We start from the raw sequence: 8,792 nt of genomic DNA, 5'->3' as shown, positions 1-8,792 counted from the left end.
AATATAAATAAAATACCAAACTCATTTAATAAAATATAAAAATATTTTGAAACAATTAAAAAAAATTATCCTCAGTTGCATCGATCGGGATTCGAACCGCGACTCCTCGATCGAGCGTCACGCTGCTAACACACTAGGCCACCTCACTCCTGCTAATGGCGCTGGCGAAACTCAAATAGATTCACTGCTGCTGCGCCATCTACCAAAACTAAACGAAACTAACTGATGTGATTCTAAGAATCTGCTAGAATAACCAAACTATTTAAAACGCACATAAAGTATAGTTAAAATTTCAATTTCGGTGTATTTAAAAATATAAATTAAATAGAAAACGCATTTATGAAAATATAAAAATATTTTGAAACAATTAAAAAAAATTAACATCAGTGTTGCACCGAACGGGATTCGAACCGCGACTCCTCGATCGAGCGTCACGCTGCTAACACACTAGGCCACGCCACTCCTGCTGGTGGCGCTGGCAAAACTCAAATAGATTCACTGCTGCTGCGCCATCTACCAAAACTAAACGAAACTAACAGCTGATGTGATGTTTTTGTTGTAGCTGCTGCACGTGCGTTTGTTAATTGGCCAAATATTTGATTATTTTTTATTAATTTTAGACTGAACGGAATTTAATGAAACTTTCAGCATATGATCTACATATTATATTGAATATTTGAGAAATTAAAAAAAAAGAAAAACCATTCACAATTAGCTATAGAGGCATCTGATTTGAACTTGAATGTTTTTACTCGATAAAAACATAACGGGATGATTTTTCGAATTTTAAAAGCAAACTCGACGTCCGCGCTGTATATACGGTCATTTTAAAAAAAAATTTAAGTCTCTAGCTTTTATATCTTCGGAAATCGACGCGTTCAAACATACGGACAGACGGACAGACGGACAGACGGACGGACGGACAGACGGACAGACGGACAGACAGACAGACGGACAGGGCCAAATCGACTCAGCTCGTCGCCCTGATCAAGAATATATATACTTTGTGGGGTCTGCCACGCCTCCTTCTGCCTGTTACATACATTTTAACAAAACCATTATACCCTGATTTCCCATTTTCAATGGGTTCAGGGTATAAAAATCAGAGTTGTATAAATTATATATGTATGTAATTTGAATGCAATAGCTATCGATGATTTTCCAATTTTAATGGCATCAAGCCTGGTTTTTTGTTGCGCACTAGACTTGAAAATTGCACTATATACTCTGGTTGACAGCGTTTGGGCTATGAATGAGTCTTCTGCTATCGGTATTGCCCGATTGCAACGTTCTTACTTGTTTTCCCCCTGCGAAAGTGGAAATATCTAAGGAAAAGTGTATGCTGTAGGCGCAACGTACCCAGCGACCTCAAAAGCTACCAAAGACTTACTGCGCGGCGGTTCGTGGAGTTCCCCGGTGGTAGAATCCAGTGGTGCAAGAGAGGGGGGCAATAGCGTCATTGTTTTGGCGTCAGGGCATTTCTCTTTCCTTTTCTTTTTCAAGCGCGAAAAATTTTGTCACTAGGTGTCACACTTGCGCAATTAATACAAATCAGGTGCATGCACTCTAACAGCTGTTAGTAATGCTGGAAATTGCAAAGGACAATCAGCTGCTCACTAACTTTGGTGAGTTGCTAAGTCTTAACAAAGACAGCAACCTAACATCTGGAGTGAAGACGCAGTTACTCAAAGTAGTGCTTACTTTCGGGCTCTTGCTGTAGTTAAGCTGAGTTTAAGTTACTGTGGCCTCTAAACTCAATTTGTATTAGTAGCCATTGCCCACTACAGGCTTCACGTCGTGATAGGCGGAGCAAAAAATTGATGCCAGAATGGAGGACGAGCTGCAAGCTTTCGCGCGCCGTTCCTCGTTGCAGCGATCACCGCAGCAACAACAGAGGGCGTTGCCGCAGCCGTCGACCTTTAATCAGTCCCCAGTGGCTGAGTGCCCACTCACTCACTAAAAGAAGCGTTAGCCCAAATAGGAGTTACGCTAGAGGGCTTGACTGCCTTATTTGGGGGTCAGCGGCATACTAATTCCCTAATGAGAGAGGAGCTGGCTAGGCTGGTCAATCTCCATAAGACGGCCGAAAAGCTCTGCAACCGACCGGCTAAAAACTGCGAGGCGCAGACCATGCCGCTCCAGAAAGTAGTGGAGAAAGCGAGCACTAGCGCGATCTCAGGTAACAATACGCCCAAGCGGTCGAGGGAAGTTGCCACCGATCAGAGGAAAACACCCTCAAAAAAGCCGAGGCCCAATAAAGGCGCAGCGAACCCAAAAGAGCCAATGGCTCTACGGGTTACAGCTGAAAGTTCAAATCAGGCAGGTCGACAGACAAACCCGAACAGCTGGACAGTCGTTAAAGGACGCAAGCCCATGCAAAAACGACCCAGAAGTGACGCAATCGCGGTTTCAGGTGTGGGTGGTTGCAGCTATGCGGACATGCTTCGTGTAGTCAAGACCGACCCAAATCTAAAGCATCTGAGCGGCGACGTTCAAGGCATTAGGAAGACAGCTAAGGGGGACCTTTTGTTGCAACTGAGCAGAAAGCCGGAGCATAGCGCTGAGGCCCTTCACGAAGCTGTAGGCAAGGTCTTGGGTGACCGAGCGGAAGTTAAAACAAAGCTCACTCCCCATTGAGGCTATCAGGTCGCTTCGACCGGCTTTTGGTGGACAGCAAAGAGCTACAGTTGCTCTTCCAATTGGAAAAGCTAAAACTCTGCTCGGGCTGTCCAAAATCATAATAGGATAGGTAGTATGCCGTATCCGAGCCGTGGAACAGCCTAAACGCTGTTTCAAGTGCCTCGATTACGGTCATATGGCAGCAAACTGCGGCAGCGACTGTGACCTAAAGGACGCCTGTTTCAGATGTGGGTCACAGTGCAAAAGCATGCGCTAAGCCACCAAAATGTAGCCTCTGCATGCCTAAAGGTAAAAAGCAGACGGACCACTCAGCAGACAGCTTCAAGTGCCCATCCTACCACGAGGCTGCTCGTAAAATGAAATGTTAAGGTTCTTGCAGCTTAACTTAAATCATTGTGTTGCTGCCCAAGATCTTGTAGAGCAGACCATAAAGGAAAAATGTTGTGAGGAGCAATATAGGTATGCACGTATGAGTGTATATGAACGTACGTATTTGCTGTGCGTTTATATGCATATGCGTGCATATACATATTGCTCCACACAAGCGACGCGAATACTGTAGGAGCGACCCTCGCACTGGAAAGGGGGTCAAAGTCCTGTTAGAGGCGGGCTCTTTCGCTCCTACAGATTCAGCAATGGGTTCGCGTCGCACGCACGACGATCATCGATGACCGTTAGTCGAGGTGCCGTTCGGGCCGGGTGATAGCAGTGGACGTTTTCACTCGCATGGCAACAACGGTACTTTGGCCAATGGGAGGCTGCCACGCAATTTGGCGGGAAAGTGGCGTCACCCAGATCACGCCACTTTACCGTTTTATGGGCACGAGCAGCAGGAAGGCCCCGCTCCAGAGCCGAACAGGCCCCGTTACCACACGAGGCAGGGCCTGTGGCTGGGGTATAAAAGGCCACCAGCGGCTCCATACAAGGTCAAAAAAGAAGTCAAAAGAAGTAAAAGAAGTCGAAAATATACCGGTGAGAAGCTATATAGTGAAAGTGCGTGAAGAAAGTCAAGTGAAAGTCAACGCGAGTGGTAAATCAGGACTCCCAGGACATCGTGGGAACAGCAAGGACATCGAGGGAACAGCAAGGACATCCAGTGAGAATCCTTGCAGATCAGCAGCAGGCGCCGATCAGGACATCGGTGCATATCAGCAACGTAAGCGAGGCCTGCACACCTGGGTGAGTTCGCGTAGCCGTGCGTAAGAGAAGTGCTTGTGAGTGAACGAAGCTAGTGTTGTACTGTGAGTGAGCGAGATAGTAGGAGAGATCTGCATAGCTGGCGAACCGCCAGAGTTTACAGATCCAGATCCTGGCGTTTCTCAAATCCTTACGGTGAGCTAGCGTGTTCAGCATAACACTCTCCCAGCCGGAGTGCGTTGAACAAGCGCTCAGTAGGTGCGCGTCGCTAAGCAAACCAGCGAGCCACATACATTTGCATAAGTGACGTGTACAATTCATATTTATTTAAGAAAATATACCATTACGCTATAAAACCTAAACCACAAGACTAATTAATTATCGCAGGGGCTTCAACAAATAAATTTGTTGGCAACGAATCCACAGTCAGCTGAAACTAGCCCAGCTTAGACTCGGGATAAACCGAAGGTTCGTTACAACTGGCGCCCAACGTGGGGCCCTGCGATAAGAGTGTGATTAGTGAATACTTGTGAATATGGTGCGAGCGTGGGTATACAATCTTAAAAAAGATGAAGTGCTGCGTTATGGTGACGAATTCGGAGTGAGCTTGTCAGGCACACTAGACGTTATGCGGAGGCAGTTTGGCGAGTGGGTTGCGAGGAATGAAGGAAGCATTCCTTACTCACTGAGGATCGCCGAGCTGGAGCGACTGCATGGACGCCGTGCCTCACTCAGGGATGAGGCAACGACCGCCGTCACGGAGGACGACCTGGAATCAGAGCTTGCGCATGTGGCGCGGCTCTGTGTGCCCTCCACAAGCGCAGCAGCACGACTGCAGGACACGCGACAGGGTGAGATGAGAGCCATATCCACCCCGCAACCGGAAATGAGGCCACGAGGACACGACAGCACAGCTCAGGAATATCCAAAGGTGGCCAAACATAATATACAATAACAGCCTGCCCGATCTGCGCGCTTACGCCAGGCCGTATCAATTCCACAATCTAGTGGAATTGATGCACCTGGCAGATGAGTTCGAGGAGCTGGAGAAGGACCGCGAGAGGTTGCGGCAACAGCCACGGCCTGGCCGGACACGACTGATGGCCATGGACGACGCTGGAGGCGATGTGGAGTATCGCCGCATGGAGGATGAGGCAAAGCCTTCGCCGGCGCCAAGGACTGGCACAGCCAGAGCACGAACACACATCCCGAATCCAGCCAGGGCATGTCGAGTGTGTGGTCAGGAGGGGCACCGCGCGTTTACGTGTCGCAACAAGGCGCTGGATTTCTGCTGGCAGTGCGGGCGTATCGGAGTGAGAACGTTTGCCTGTTGCCAGTCGGGAAACGAGAAGCGACACCCGCCATCCAGGGGCGAGCGGGAGCAGCGGTCAGGAGCCCCCAGGCACTAGTGGGCCGTCTCCAGGATGAAGGCAGCCAGATGTCGGCGATCGTGGCCATTGGAGCCACTCAACAAAGAGCTACGATCGACACGGGAGCCACAAGCAGCTTTATCAGCGAAAAGCTTGCTGACGAGCTCAGAGGAGTGGGCGTGGTGCGTGCTACACGGCGGCGCATACGCTTAGCGGACGGCAGTTGCAGTCAGGTGGACTCGCAACTGGAGGCGACGATCAGTCTGGGGAATCAGCAAATACAGATTCCGTTGCTGATTCTGCCAGGAGTGATCGAAGATCTAGTGCTGGGCTGGGATTTCTTGGCCAGCATGGGCACCACACTGGAGTGCGGTGGCTTGACATTGAAGGTCGAGCCAAGAATCCCACAGTCGAGCGGACAGCTGGAGGAGAAGCTATCCGTGGTTGTGGCCAGCGTGGAAGCGAACCCAGCGACGCCGATGGAGGCGAACATGGAACAGCCAACGCCTATGCACAATGACCCAGAGGTGGATGCTTTCCTGAGGCATGAGCTGGAGAAGTTCCAGCATGTGAAGGGCACCACCAGGATCACGGAGCACCGGATCAGGATGCAGGATAACAGGCCCATAAAGCAGCGCTACTTCCCCAAAAATCCAAAAATGCAGGCGGAGATCAACTTGCAGGTGGATGAGCTGCTGGCCAAAGGCTGCATCGAGCCCTCGAAGAGCCCACATAGCGCGCCGATTGTCATGGTTCGTAAGAAGAATGGGAAGTGGCGGCTATGTGTGGATTTTCGACAGCTAAACAGCAGATCCATCAAAGATGCATACCCTTTGCCGCGTGTGCATCACATTCTGGACCAGCTGCGAGAGGCGCGCTACATCAGCAGCCTGGATTTGAAGGATGGGTATTGGCAGATACCGATGGGGAAGGCCAGCAGACCACTGACGGCATTCACGGTGCCAGGAAAGGGGCTCTTTCAGTGGAAAGTGATGCCATTTGGACTCCATTCTGCGCCAGCAACGTTTCAGCGAGCTCTGGACCAAGTGATCGGCCCAGAAATGATGCCCCATGCCTTTGCCTACCTGGACGACATCATCGTCATCGGCCGGACGCGACAGGAGCATATGAACAACCTACAAGAGGTGTTCCGGCGACTGCGGGCAGCCAACTTGAGGATCAACATCGACAAGTGCGATTTCTTCAAGAAAGAGCTAAAGTATCTGGGTCACAAGGTCACGGAGGATGGCATTTGCACGGATCCAGAGAAAGTGGCCGCTATCGCCGAGCTGAAGCCGCCCACAAATGTAAAAGAGTTACGCCAATATGTGGGCGTGGCTTCATGGTACCGCCGCTTTGTGCCAGATTTTGCAGCCACAGTGCATCCGCTAAATGCACTGCTCAAAAAGGGCACGAAGTGGGAGTGGACGGAGGGGCGGCAAAGAGCGTTCGAGACGGTAAAGGCCAAATTGAAGAGTCACCGGTGCTGGCGTGCCCTGATTTCTCGAAGCCATTTTGCTTGCAAACGGACGCAAGCAATTATGGGCTTGGGGCAATCCTGACGCAGACCTCGGAGGATGGAGAGCGCGTCATTTCGTATGCCAGCCGGACACTGAACAGTGCTGAAAAGAACTATTCAGCTACTGAGAAAGAGTGTCTGGCTATAATCTGGGGCATACGAAAACTCAGGCCATACCTGGAAGGCTACAAATTCGTAGTGGTCACTGACCATATGGCGCTGAAGTGGCTCAATTCCATTGAGAGCCCAACAGGAAGGATTGCCAGATGGGCACTGGAGCTGCAGCAATACGACTTCGAGATTCGCTACAGGAAGGGCAAGCAGAACGTGGTAGCCGATGCGCTCTCACGCCAGCCTCTGGGAGAGGAGGCGTGCCGTCTGGTCAAGAGCAAGGACATGCCAGCTGGGACAGGATGTCGCTGGCTCACCAAGCTTCGACAAGACATAAAGAAGGCGGCACATAAGTTTCCAGACTATATGGAAGAGTCTGGAAACTTATATCGGCACATCCCTCATCAAGCCGGCCACGAGGATGTGGCTGCATGGAAGTTGTGCGTGCCGGCGGACCGGCGCAAACAAGTGCTGGAGGAGAACCACGATGCAGCCACCGCTGGACACCTTGGGAGCCGAAAAACTATCGCTCGGGTGGCAGCGCGGTATTACTGGCCAGGTATGTACCGGGATGTGAGAAGATACATACAGCGCTGCGAGGTGTGCCAGCGATACAAGCCCAGTCAGCTGCAAGCTGCTGGGCAAATGCTGACACAGGTGCCCGAGGAGCCATGGGCAACAGTTTGTGCCGATTTTGTTGGCCCACTGCCGAGATCAAAGCATGGTAACACTATGCTTTTGGTTTTCATAGACCGCTTCTCGAAATGGACGGAGATGGTGCCGCTGCGGAGTGCGAATAGCACAGCTCTCCAGAAGGCATTTCGAGAGCGGATCTTGGCGCGGTTTGGCACGCCGAAGGTGCTCATTACTGACAATGGCACCCAATTCACCAGTCGGGCATTCAAGGCGTTTCTGGAGGAGCTTGGGGTGCGTCACCAGTTGACAGCGCCATACACGCCTCAAGAGAATCCCACTGAGAGGGCAAATAGAACTGTGAAGACGATGATTGCGCAGTTCGCTGGAGATGACCACAGATGCTGGGACGACGCATTGCCGGAGTTGACATTGGCGGTCAACAGCAGCGTGTCAGCATCCACAGGATATTCGGCCGCCTTCATCACGCAAGGGTGAGAGCCAAGGCTGCCCAAATCGCTGTTTGATGCGCAAACTATCGGCACAGGCCAGGAGGCACAGACCCCAGTCGAGAGAGCCAGCAAGATGCGCGAAGTGTTTGAGATCGTGCGTCGGAACCTGGAGAGAGCTGGACAGGATCAGGCGCGGCATTACAACCTACGGAGGCGGCAGTGGAAGCCGGCCGTAGGGGACAAGGTGTGGGCAAAGGAACGCCACTTGTCTAATGCCGCAGAGGGATTCGCAGCAAAACTGGCGCCACGCTATGGAGGCCCATATATAGTGGCCAGTTTTGTGTCTCCAGTCATCTGCCGGATCAGGTCGGAGGCAGAGAAGCGGACCAGGACAGCGCATGTGGCGGATCTCAAGCCGTGGAGAGGAGACACGGGTGAGCAATAGAGCTGTTTTGTTTTTTTTTTTCCAAAAAAAAAAAAAGGGGAGTGAATACACAGCGAAGTGTATTGCTTCTTAGGAAAAAAGAAGAAGAAAAAAGAAGACGACAAAATTTTGCTCAAAAATGCATAATTTCGGTTGCGAAACGCATCTGTGACTGGAAAACTACAGTTGCCACCAGGAAAATTACGGTATGTGGGTGCGCAACAACAATTGGTTTGAACTGCGCGCGCACGACAGCAAGCAGTGTACAGTACTGCACCGAAAAACTTAGCTGTCGGTGAATGCGCAATGCATAGATACAACAACAAAGCAGTGCATGCGCAAGCAGCACTCATATACGGTACATGCGCAACAAAAACGCGCGCAGCTGAAATTATGTATTTGTCTAGCGAAAGCGAAAAGCGGAAAAACAACAACAAGCCGCACGCATTCCAGACAAAAGAATTGCTGCACACACACACACAGCGAAGCGAGAGCAAGCGAGCGTA

The sequence above is a fragment of the Drosophila arizonae genome, chromosome 2, assembly GCF_054131065.1.
Source record: "Drosophila arizonae isolate 15081-1271.41 chromosome 2, UAZ_ARI_1.0, whole genome shotgun sequence".
Taxonomy (NCBI): Eukaryota; Metazoa; Arthropoda; class Insecta; order Diptera; family Drosophilidae; genus Drosophila; species Drosophila arizonae.
The sequence above is the reverse complement of the archived record's forward strand: the minus strand, read 5'-3'. Positions refer to the sequence as shown.